Source organism: Theobroma cacao, chromosome 7 (assembly GCF_053813885.1).
Source record: "Theobroma cacao isolate CCN51 chromosome 7, ASM5381388v1, whole genome shotgun sequence".
In the NCBI taxonomy this organism is placed as follows: domain Eukaryota; kingdom Viridiplantae; phylum Streptophyta; class Magnoliopsida; order Malvales; family Malvaceae; genus Theobroma; species Theobroma cacao.
In genome coordinates, this window is record NC_142645.1 from 34,807,526 (window position 1) to 34,819,653 (window position 12,128).

A 12,128-nucleotide genomic window follows, 5' to 3' on the forward strand; every position below is an offset into this window, starting at 1 on the left:
TAATTTATTAAGTCAGTGTTTGAGAAGACTTAATAAATTATAGCCACCAAAAAGTCTTTGGTAGAATTAATTATGGACCTTCAACATTGTTCTTTAAGAATTCTCTCAAATATGCCACGCGGTAAATCTTCTTCAACTGTGCAAGGGCAATGAAAGAACGTGGAAATAAGTCCCACGATAATTCTGGTCACCTTGTACATATTGAAAGGAAACATCATCTTTCCCATTTATAAGTCAAAAGTTTTCCTTGCACAAGTTCCACTTCTACATAACTTCATGGGAAACACTCGGTTCATTTTGGCACTTATATTGGTGGTGGTGCTGCCTAATTTCGAGGTTTAATTCTCTATGAAATCATCAACCAACATCAAAACAGATCAGCTGGCTCTTCTTGCAATAAAAGCCCACGTCCACAGTGATCTGCTGGCTACCAACCGGTCAACTGCTACCTCTATTTGCAATTGGGTTGGTGTTGCTCGCGGATCTCGACACCACAGAGTCTTTGCTTTGGATCTATTTGGCATGAATCTCTCTGGCACCATACCACCAGACATGGGAAATCTCTCTTTCGTTGCTTTCCCTGACATTGGAAACAACAGTTTTCATGGTTCGTTGCCTATCGAGTTGGCTAATTTGCGTCGGTTGAAATATTTAATTCTGTCTAACAATAATTTCAACGAGAAAATCTCATCCTGGTTTGGTTCCTTCTCTAAACTTCAAAACTTGAGTTTGAATGGTAATAACTTTGTGGGAGTTATTCCATCTTCTTGGTGCTTTTTGTCGAAACTAGAGATCTTGAGCTTGGATAATAACAATCTGCAAGGACATATCCCCGTGGGAATCAGAAATCTCTCTAACTTTAGATTTTTATATTTACACGGTAATCAACTTTCAGGCTCCATACCTTCCTCAGTCTCCAATATATCTTCATTGCTAGAGATTGTTCTCAGGAACAACCAACTTATTGGTTCCATACCTTCCATCTCACTCAACATGTCCTCCCTCCAAGTAATTGATTTTACATTTAATAACCTCACTGGTCATATCTCATCAAATATGTTTGATGGTTTACCTAAATTAAAAGGGCTCTACTTGAGTTTTAACCACCTTTCTGGTCCTATTTCAATGAGTATATTCAAGTGCCAAGAGTTAGAAGATTTATCCTTATCTCATAATCATTTGGAGGGAACTATACCATAAGAAATAGGAAATTTGACGATGCTTAAGCGTCTGTATCTTGGACACAACAACCTCAAAGGTAAGGGAAATATAAATATTGGGATGCATTTTTACCATATTTCTAGTCCGTTCTTTCTCACGATAGCAAAGCCTTTTTCTTTTTTCTCTTTTTGGGCCTACAATATTTTAGTTTTTTTTTTCTTTTGGGGTCTTTTGGCAATTGGATCATTCTTTTAATTCCTTATTGCTTTTTCTATTAAATTCATTGCGATCGTTTTTTTAATTTATATATATTTTAGCCTTTTTCTTTTAGATGTAAACTATAAGATTTGATGTTCGTCAAGACTGGTTTTCCACTACCAATTCTGCTAGATTAAGAAACCACACATTCATGAACATCATACGTTATTTTATAATGAAACGAAAAAATGTAAATTTCTTTATTGCAAAACACTAATTGCTCTATTGATATTGCATCAATTAACAATTGTGATAGTTTACATTTTACCTCTTTTTGGGCTTATGATATCATCTAGATTTTCCACAGCAAGCTCTTCTATATTTTTCTGGTTTTTGGTAATAGTGTCACACTCTTTATTTAATCTCATTGTTTTTTATTCAAATTAATTTTTACCATTGATCTTCGCCTTTCTTAATTCCTTTTCTTTCATAATCAAGAATTTTATTTCTATTCCGTTCATGAATCATTCAACCAAAAAATCAAATATACTTGAATTTTTTTTCAACTTTTTCTAATATACTTTCATTATATTAAATATAAGTTGAAATAGAAAATAATAAATTAACCGCAACTGTAGACACTACACTTTTTCATTATTGGTATTATTTATTTGTTTTGTGTGTTATTAAACATTATAGAGGATAAAATAATAGACAAAAAAAATAAAAAATGCTGTATAACAGGTAGGGTGGGGATGCACCCTTCCAGGCACAACGCTGTGGCAAGAGGTGGAAATGCCACCCCAAGAACATAATCGGGTATAAAACGACTTCTCTTTCCTTCTTAGCTTGTAAAATATTAGTAAAACGATTCCGTGGGTGTGTACATATCATTTTCCATAGAAAATGACCAGTGAGTTAGTATCATTGAGCTCAAAGTCAAGGATTTGATACTCAGTTGGGCTTCAAAAACTCCTAGCAGTCATTGACTAACGATGTGATGTCAAGTTGATGCGGTTTTTCCGGATCATTGATTGGTTGGCAATTTGCATATAAGTGCGTCATTTGATCCAAATTTGTCATCAGTTTCTTTCAAAACAGCTTTTCAGTAATATTTCTCTAGCCAGCAATGGTGTCGAAATGTGTCAGTTTAATCGTAGTCGTACTTTGTTCTGTTTTAGTTAATGTACTAAGTGCAGAACCAAGCTTGGAAGTTGAAGTTGAGGCCCTGCAGGCGTTCAAAAGTTCTATCACTCATGAACCATTAGGACAACTTGCAGATTGGACAGAGGCAAATCATCACTGCAACTGGTCTGGTATTGCCTGTGACCCTTCCTCGAGTCGAGTCATTTCAATCTCCCTGGTTGATAAGCAGCTCAAAGGGGAGATATCTCCATTCCTCGGAAATCTTTCAAGCCTCCAGGTTCTTGATTTAAGTTCAAATTCATTCTCACGTCATATTCCACCTCAACTAGGACTGTGCTCCCAGCTTTCTGAACTAACTCTTTACGATAACTCTCTGTCGGGTCCAATTCCACCAGAAATAGGAAATCTTAGAAATCTGCAGTCAATAGACTTAGGTGATAACTCCTTGAATGGAAGCATCCCTGATAGCATTTGCAACTGCACTTCCTTGTTAGCTCTTGGTATTATTTTTAACAATCTCACAGGCACAATTCCAAAAGACATAGGAAACTTGGTTAATCTTCAAATATTGGTAGCGTATGGCAACAATTTGCAAGGTTCAATACCTGTTTCCATTGGCATGTTGGGAGATTTGCAATCCTTAGACCTAAGTGAAAACCAACTGTCTGGAGTAATACCTTCACAGATAGGGAATTTGTCAAGTTTAGAATATCTTCTGCTTTTTAAGAACTCATTCGTGGGAGAAATTCCATCTGAACTAGGTCATTGTAGGATGCTTATGGCCCTTGAACTCTACACCAACAAGTTCACGGGAGCCATTCCTTCTGAGCTTGGAAATTTGATTCACTTACAAACTTTAAGATTATATGAGAATAGGTTGAATTCCACAATTCCTCTCTCCTTATTCCAATTGAAATCATTAACCCATTTAGGACTCTCGGTGAATGAGTTGACTGGGACAGTACCAAATGAGCTTGGATCTCTGAGCTCATTAGAGGTACTGACCCTGCATTCCAATAAGCTCAGGGGGGAGATTCCTTCATCAATAACCAACTTGACAAATTTGACGTATCTGTCTATGAGCTACAATTTTCTCACAGGAGAACTTCCACCCAATATCGGGTTGCTTTATAATCTAAAGAACTTGAGTTTGGAAGTCAATCTTCTCGAGGGATCAAATTAATATCAATAACAATTTTCTATTGATATTGCATCAATTAACAATTGTGATCAATAGTTTACATTTTACCTCTTTTTGGGCTTATGATATCATCTAGATTTTCCACATCGAGCTCTTCTATATTTTTCTGGTTTTTGGTAATAGTGTCACACTCTTTATTTAATCTCATTGTTTTTTATTCAAATTAATTTTTACCATTGATCTTCGCCTTTCTTAATTCCTTTTCTTTCATAATCAAGAATTTTATTTCTATTCCGTTCATGAATCATTCAACCAAAAAATCAAATATACTTGAATTTTTTTCAACTTTTTCTAATATACTTTCATTATATTAAATATAAGTTGAAATGGAAAATAATAAATTAACCGCAAGTGTAGACACTACATTTTTTCATTATTGGTATTATTTATTTGTTTTGTGTGTTATTAAACATTATAGAGGATAAAATAATAGACAAAAAAAAATAAAAAATGTTGTACAACTGGTAGGGTGGGGATGCACCCTTCCAGGCACAACGATGTGGCAAGAGGTGGAAATGCCACCCCAAGAACGTAATCGGGTATAAAAGAGCTACAGTAGTAGCTACAAAGACACAAAGGGAATGGCAACTAGAAAATCAAAAAAATCCCTAGTTTTATAGGAACCAAAAAACCAACTGCAGCCATAGAGCAAACAAAGAAAGAAACCAAAAAGAAAAAACCCTATAGTAGCAATAAGAAAAACACAGCAAAATTCCCTAAAGAACCACCCTAGAAATTTAGCAGCCGCATAACCACAGTCAAACAATAGTCAGAAAATAAAAAATATATATATACAAAATGGAGAGGCAGGAGGGAGATCTGATGGGAGCCAATAGAGAAAGAGGGAGCTCGATTTCTTTGGGTGGCGACGGTGAAGAGACCCGATTTAGGCAAATGTAGAGGGAGAGCTAGTTTGAGTAGCCGACGGTGAGGGGATCTAGTGCGATTTGGCTGGAGAAAGGAAAGAAGAGCCGGCAAAAAGTGGTTTACAGGAGTTTTGGGTCCCGTTTTCGGGTAGCTGGTGAGGTGAGTGAGGATAGAGACAGAGAAGTAGGAAAGGAGCTAGTGAAAAAGGAAAGGTTTAGAGAGAAGTAAGGGAATCGATGGGTAGATAGAGAAACAAAAAAGGGAAAATGGAGAATGAGAAAGGAAAATAATGGTTTTATATTTAGGGTTAGAGTGGAACGGCATCATTGTGGAGAAAAAGGAGTTGTAATCGGAACGGCATAGTTTCAAGGAGTGGGAAGGTGGTGGCTTGTGCACAAAAATGGTGTGTTTTGGGAGGAAGGTCTGCCGGCTGTAGAGTAGCAGATTGGTTGAAGTGGGTTGTTTATTTAGGTCAACCTAACCCAGAAAGGTAAACCATTTATCATTTTCCTTGGATCTTCTGTGTTTTGGGCCAATTCATCTTAGTGGTCCTTCAGATTATTGTTTAATCATGTAGGATTAGTTTCAGATTATTTTAGCATAATGTTCAAAAAAATTCTTAGATATTATTTTTAGGTTAAAGAAAATAATACATGTAGAGGAATATAAATATATATAAAATAATATAATATAAAAATAAAAATATATATAGTTAATTAAGAAAAGAATTTAAATGTAGGAGAATATTTATTAAAGGTATTTAAACTTAGGTAAGTGAAGTTCATATGCAAAACAAAAAATAGATTGCTAAACGGAATATGTTTACAGTGATGGAGTTAAGGAGATAAATGATAAATATAAAAAAAATAATATATATATATAAATGAATGAAATAAATGGTAGGCTTAAGATTTATATATAGATTAGATTAAGTAAAAAAATGGAAATTATTGAATTATAGATGTGGTATACCTAGGTGAAAATTATAAAAAAATGTGTAGAATAAATATATATACATTGAAATATGAAAATATATATTGAAAAAGCATAAAAAGGGAAAAAAAGAAATACTTAATAATTAATATTAAAATGTGGCAAAGCTAGTCAAATAATTGAAATAACATATGTAGTAAAACCAATCATAGAAAATTGACCCTCAAAATACTATAAAACTAATTATATGAGTAATGTATAAATGATATCGATGATGGGATGATTGGTCGGGACGCGAGGAGTCGCAATTTCAGACTAATTTTCCCTAGGTTTGGAATCCAAATTAAGGCTCCACCAGTATGATGGGAGGGCCTCGATTTTGAGGTTTTGAGATTTTTTTTTTAATTTTAAATAAGTAGAAAATTACTATATAATAAATTAGTCAAACAAAATATAAATACAAAGATGGCATATATAAGAGAATCGATGACATATATTTAAGTTGTCCAAAGATAAAAAATGAAAATTGTGAAAATGGTAATACTCATGACAATAAATAAATAGATAAATAACTAAAATATTCAATGATGGAAATTTTAAAATAATAAATATGTTTAAAACACAAAATTTAAATATCTAGTTGTATAAAATATATATGGTAATAAATTTATAAGTCTTATGAAACGGGAATAGGGTAGATAATAAAATGAGAAAAATGGAATCAAAATATATATAATTATGAAATAGGATGTCTTGCCATAGATTTTGAGTGAAAAGATAGTTTATATAGTAAATATATACATTCAAATAACATAGAGATATATATATAATTCATAATATGCATAATTATAAAAGGGAAACATAGAAAAAGAGAGTCCATAAGAAATAGCAAGGAAGACATAGGAGAACTTAGAAATAAATAAATAATAATGAATTCCATAAGCATAGCATATATCTTTATTGCATCATGCATGTCATGGCATATAGATACTTTTGTTCACAAGCATAAGTCTCGATGATGGGATTTTTCGAAAATCTTGCGCAAGGTGAGTTTCTCTCGAAAAGTTTCTGTAGTACCCCGTACCTTGATATGGTGGCTAACAATGCTAGTTTTATGATATTTATATTTATTTTATGTTTTTATAGGAGTAGGATCAAAAATAATTTCAATTGGTGAAGAAAGGTGCACAATGGACTGTTGCTCTATTTGCACATGTTTCGGTTTTTCAAGTATATCTCCCACTACACAAGTCAAAATGACATGATTTTTTGACCATTAGAAAGGTAAGAGGCAGGGATACAAATTTTATTTTTACTACTTTGCCCAGTTCTGGTGGGAAGGTGGTCAAAATATTTGTTGAAGTGAAAGTACTGTGCCAGAGGAACAGAATTTGGCTGAACATTTGAGCGCTGCGGCGCTGGAAATTAAGAGCAGCGACCCTCACCGTAATTTCCACAAATAACAAGTTTATGGGATTTGTAGACACCTATAAAATATATATATATATATATATAATAAATAATAAAATAAACTAAAATATAAAAAAGTATATTAAAAAAAATTAATTAAAAAAAAAAAAGGAATGGCTGGGCGTACGCCCAGCCATCCCTTTCCCATCCCCCACTCACTACGCGTGATGGGGGGGAGGCTCTGACCACCAACTCCAGGGGGTGCCAGAACCCCCCTCGCCGGGTTGTCCAAAAAATTGGACAACCCGGCTCTTTAAATCCACCTGCAACCTGCAAAGAAAATGAGGAGACGAAAAAAACCAAAAATCACCAGCAGTTAGCCACAGAAAAAGAACAAAAAAACAAAAAAAGCAAGCAAAAAAAAAAAGAAGAAGAAGAGAGAGAGAGGTGAGAGGTCGGCAAAGGAGAAAGAAAGAAAGAAGAAGCCAACGGGGAGAAGAAGGAGAAGGAGAAAGAAAGGAAGAAAGAAGAAGAAGAAAAAAGAGAAGGGGGACCCGCGGGGAGAAAGGAGAGAAAGAGAAGGAGAAAGAAAGAAAGGAAGAAGAAGCCAACGGGAGAAGAAGGAGAAAGAGAAAGAAAGGAAGGAAGAAGAAAAAGAAAAAAGAGAAGGGGGACCCGCGGGGAGGGAGAAGAAAAGAAAGAGAAAAAGAAAAAAAGAGAAAGAAAGGAAAGAAAGGAAAGAAAGGAAAAAAAAAGGAAAAAAAGAAAGAAAAGGAAAATAAAAAAGAAGACAATGCAAGTTGACCAAGAAACAAGACAAGAAAAAAAGTGTGGGCTCTTGAATTCACCTGGATTTCGTCGGACTCAAAATTAGGTAAGTTTTGTATTTTATATTATTTGAGTTATTATATTATTAGTATTAATTTTATTAACATTCAATATAGTTTTTACAAAAATTATAAATGTATTTATAAAATAATAAATAAGAAAAAATATATTTAAGAAATCAAATAAATAATTAAATAATAATAATAACGATAACAAGAGTAAGTAAATGCGAAAAATAAAATAAAAAAAGAGAAAGAAATAGTTATATTATAAATATATTTAGATAGTTGTAAATATAATATACATACAAAAATACATGATACGAATATAAAAAAAAAATATATATATATATATATATATAAAATGAATAAAAAAATAAAATGATTATTGGAAAAATTTCACTTAAGAAAGGCAAAGAGTTGCTTTTTTTTAAGTGAATTTTTTTTTGGGTGCAAAGTTCGAGACGGATTTTCACCGAAGCGTCGGGATAAGTCCGAACTCTAAACTCCAATACCCGTTAAGTCAAATAGTCATTGTTAAAAAATAATATATGTAGGAAAATTTTGTTACATTCGAATTAATTTAAATAAATATTACTAAATAAAGTTAATCCAATCGTTTAAAAATTAATTAATTATTTATTAGATAAGCTTTGAAATCAAGTAAAAAATTGACCAACAACAAATATGGATTTAAATAGAAGACCAAAAAATAAAGTATATATATAAATAAAAAATAATAAATAACAAATAATCAAAATTTTTAAATAATCAATAAACGCGTACATGTACATACCATCCTTTTATAATGTCATTGCATGCCACTCTTATTTTGCAAATGGCGCGGGAATCCCGATGATGGGATTTCCCCGAGGAGCTCGTAAAGACGAGTTCTTCCGGGGATATCTCTAGGTGAGGAGAATTTTGAGACTTCACCAAAGCGTTGGGATAGTCTTCGAATAATTTTCCAATAAAAGATTACCGACTCCATCATTTAAAATAAACAAGTCACGACATCATTCTACGCTTGCATCATATGCATACGTAAGACCAAGTGAATAACTCAGTCTGACAATTCAATAAAAAATTTAATTAATGAAATAGGGATTAAACTAAGAAAATGCTATATTAAGATAACTTAAGATTGAATGGTACCGTTCGTAGAACGGGCGTCACGGAGGTGCTAACCCTTCTCCGTGCGTAATCGCACTCCCGAACCCATCTCTAAAACGTGGACCAGTTCTCGTTCTTTCGACGGACCTAAAATTAATTTAGGACTTCGTCGATTAAGAATCGGGTTAATAGGTGACCAATCAGACCTAGATAAAAAAGATTGGTGGCGACTCCCACACCTTGCGATTTTAATTTTCGCCCCGCGTCTGGCGGACGGGTTCCCGGACCCGCACGTCACGACAGATGGCGACTCCACTGGGGACTTCGAGAGTCAAGCCATTAATTAATCATAAGTTATCTTTAGCCTTGAATAATTTGTTGTTTTCCCTAGCATCAATTTTGCATATTTTTGTTTAATGCATTTATTTATTTTGCTATTATTACTTCACTATTTTAATAATTGCGGGAAATTTAGGATAAGGGGAATGTGAAATTATTGGTCCAAGGTCGGTATATTCCTTCTCACACACTACACATCTTGCATTCATGCATAAGCCTTCCACCCGGGCTTTATCCTTGATTAGGAGGGAGTTAAGTAGCTACGCTCTCGTGAGGTGATAACCTCCGCACGGGCTAGTGAAGACTCCCACTCAAATCGAACCTAGTCCGTTTGAAGCCTGTAATGGGTGAGGACCGGGGTGCCTTACTAGTCCGTGTGGACGACAGTGAGGAGCGATTTGGGAACCTTTAGCTCCATTTTCAACCCAAACTCAGCATGTAGAATACCGAGAGTCGCCTTTGCTTAGGTAGAGCTTCACCCGTGAGAATATACCTTTTGACTAGGTACACATGAAGGAATTTTCATAATCCCCTTGTTCTAAATGTTTCTCCGCGAATAATAAAGGTATCAGGTTACTAATTACTTTCATTCATCTTTTGGAATTTTTGTTTATAGTGCTAACTTGAACTTTTTGCATATGCATGTTTGCATCATAATTTTGTATATAGGAAAAGTATGTCATTTGACAACCATTGACAAAGTAGATGCAAAAGATGACTCCTGAATTGCAACAAGAAACAATAGCTTATGCATTGAATTACTTTGTTGAGGGGTGTTATGTGACAGATACTTTTAGTACATGATCATTCATATGTGCATAAATCCTCATTTCATGACAATAAGTATTTTCACCTGTAAATAAAGATAAGGGGTTCATTTTTTCATTCATACATGCATCTAATTCACGTTTATGATTACAATAAGGTTCCAAAAATAGCTCGACCACCTAAGCCAAGTGACCAACGTGTTCATAATACGCGTCGACGAGCAAGGATCATGGAAGAAGAACAAAGTGAGCGAATGGATAGAATGGAGAGAGCTCAAGAAGAAATGAGAGAACAGTTAGCAAAGATGATGGAATTGATGATGAGTCTCAGTAAAGGAAAAAGAGCGATTGAAGAGCCAGCTCCGTTAGAAAACCCACCAGCACAAGACAGTGAAAACCAAAGGGGTGATCCATCCTATCCCCCAGGGTTCACTCCACCACATGCCCAAACCTCTCAAAGGGTCCACCCTCAAGTGATGCCATCCATCTATTACAATGCACCACTCCCGCTAGGCCATCAACCGACTCAGGGGTAATTTGGGCCATACCTTGGGATAAATCCTGCTGAACCAGTAAATGTTCCAGACTTAGACGATCCAAAAGAGCAAGAGAAACTGAGAAAAGACTCGTCACAAACGGGGGAAAATGAAAAAGATCAGAAGAAGTACGATCTGTTGGAAGAGCGTCTGCGTGCTATCGAAGGAGTTGATAGGTTTGGTACCATGGACGCAACTGAGCTATGCTTAGTGCCGGATGTATTGATCCCTGCCAAGTTCAAGGTTCCGGAATTTGAAAAATATGACGGAACAAAATGTCCCATGGCACATATCACCATGTACTGTCGGAAGATGGCTGCACAGTCTCACGATGATAAGTTACTGATCCATTTTTTCCAAGACAGCTTGACTGGGTCAGCTGCTCGGTGGTACGTACAGCTAGATCGAAACCGTATCAAGACTTGGAAAGACTTAGCAAGAGCCTTCATAGCTCAGTACAAGCATGTGGCTGAATTAGCCCCTGATCGGTTGTCATTACAAACTATGGAGAAGAAGCAAAGCGAGAACTTCAAGGAATATGCCCAAAGGTGGAGAGATACAGCAGCGCAAGTTCAGCCACCTCTCACTGATAAGGAGATGACTGTTTTATTCATAAATACCCTCCGAGCTCCATTCTATGAGCGCTTGATCGGCAATGCCACGAAAAACTTTGCAGATTTGGTCTTATCGGGAGAAATAATAGAAGGAGCTATCAAAAGCGGAAAAATTGAAGGGCATGAAGTTGCCAGCTCAAAGAAAGGGAGTATGCCCAAGAAGAAAGAAGGAGATGTGCAAGCAGTCGCTCACGACAGCCAACAAGCCCACAACTTTAACCCATATTACCCGTACCCTCCATACCAACCCTTCTATCCGCACATAGGCAACATCACACAAAACCCATATGTGTACCAACCCGCCCCGCAACCAACATTTCAAACCAATGTTCTTCCACAAACTCCACCACCAAGACCGGTAGCTTCAACCAATAATCCTGGCAATGGTCAAAGAGGACCTAGAACTACCCTAGAAAAACCAAAGTTTGATCCTATTCCAGTCCCTTACACTACATTGTTGCCACAACTCATAGAAAATCGACTCCTTGCTCGAACCCCTTTAGAACCACTCCGACCACCTTTCCCAAAATGGTATGACCCGAATGCACATTGTGATTACCATTTTGGAATTCAAGGGCACTCCACCGAGAATTGTACTGCTTTAAAACATAAGGTCCAAGCGCTCATTAAAGCAGGACTTCTAAATTTTGCCAAAAAAGACAATTCAAATGTTGATGGGAATCCCTTGCCTAACCATGGAGGTCTGACAGTGAATGCAATACATGAAGGGATGATTCGAAGGGTGAAAAAGAATGTCGACGAGATTCGAACACCGATGGATAGAGTGTTTGAGGCGTTGTCCAAAATAAAAGCCATCACTCCAGAACCGATAGAGATAAAAGAAGTAGGACATGATCTCACCCTTTCTTGTAAATTCCATATGGGGGTTGTTGGACATTCCATTCAAAATTGTGATGGCTTTCGTCTTAAGTTGCAAAAGTTGATGGATTTGTCAGAAATCGAGTTTTATGAAGAAAGTGAAGAGGAAGAATTTTGGAAAAAGACAATTCTTTTTT

The 12,128-nt window shown here is 35.6% G+C and overlaps 1 pseudogene; it reads left to right on the forward strand.

The window, feature by feature from the left end:
- The first annotated feature begins 276 nt into the window (after positions 1 to 276).
- Positions 277 to 12,128, forward strand: part of LOC18594883 (uncharacterized) — a 42,226-nt pseudogene continuing 30,374 nt past the window's right edge.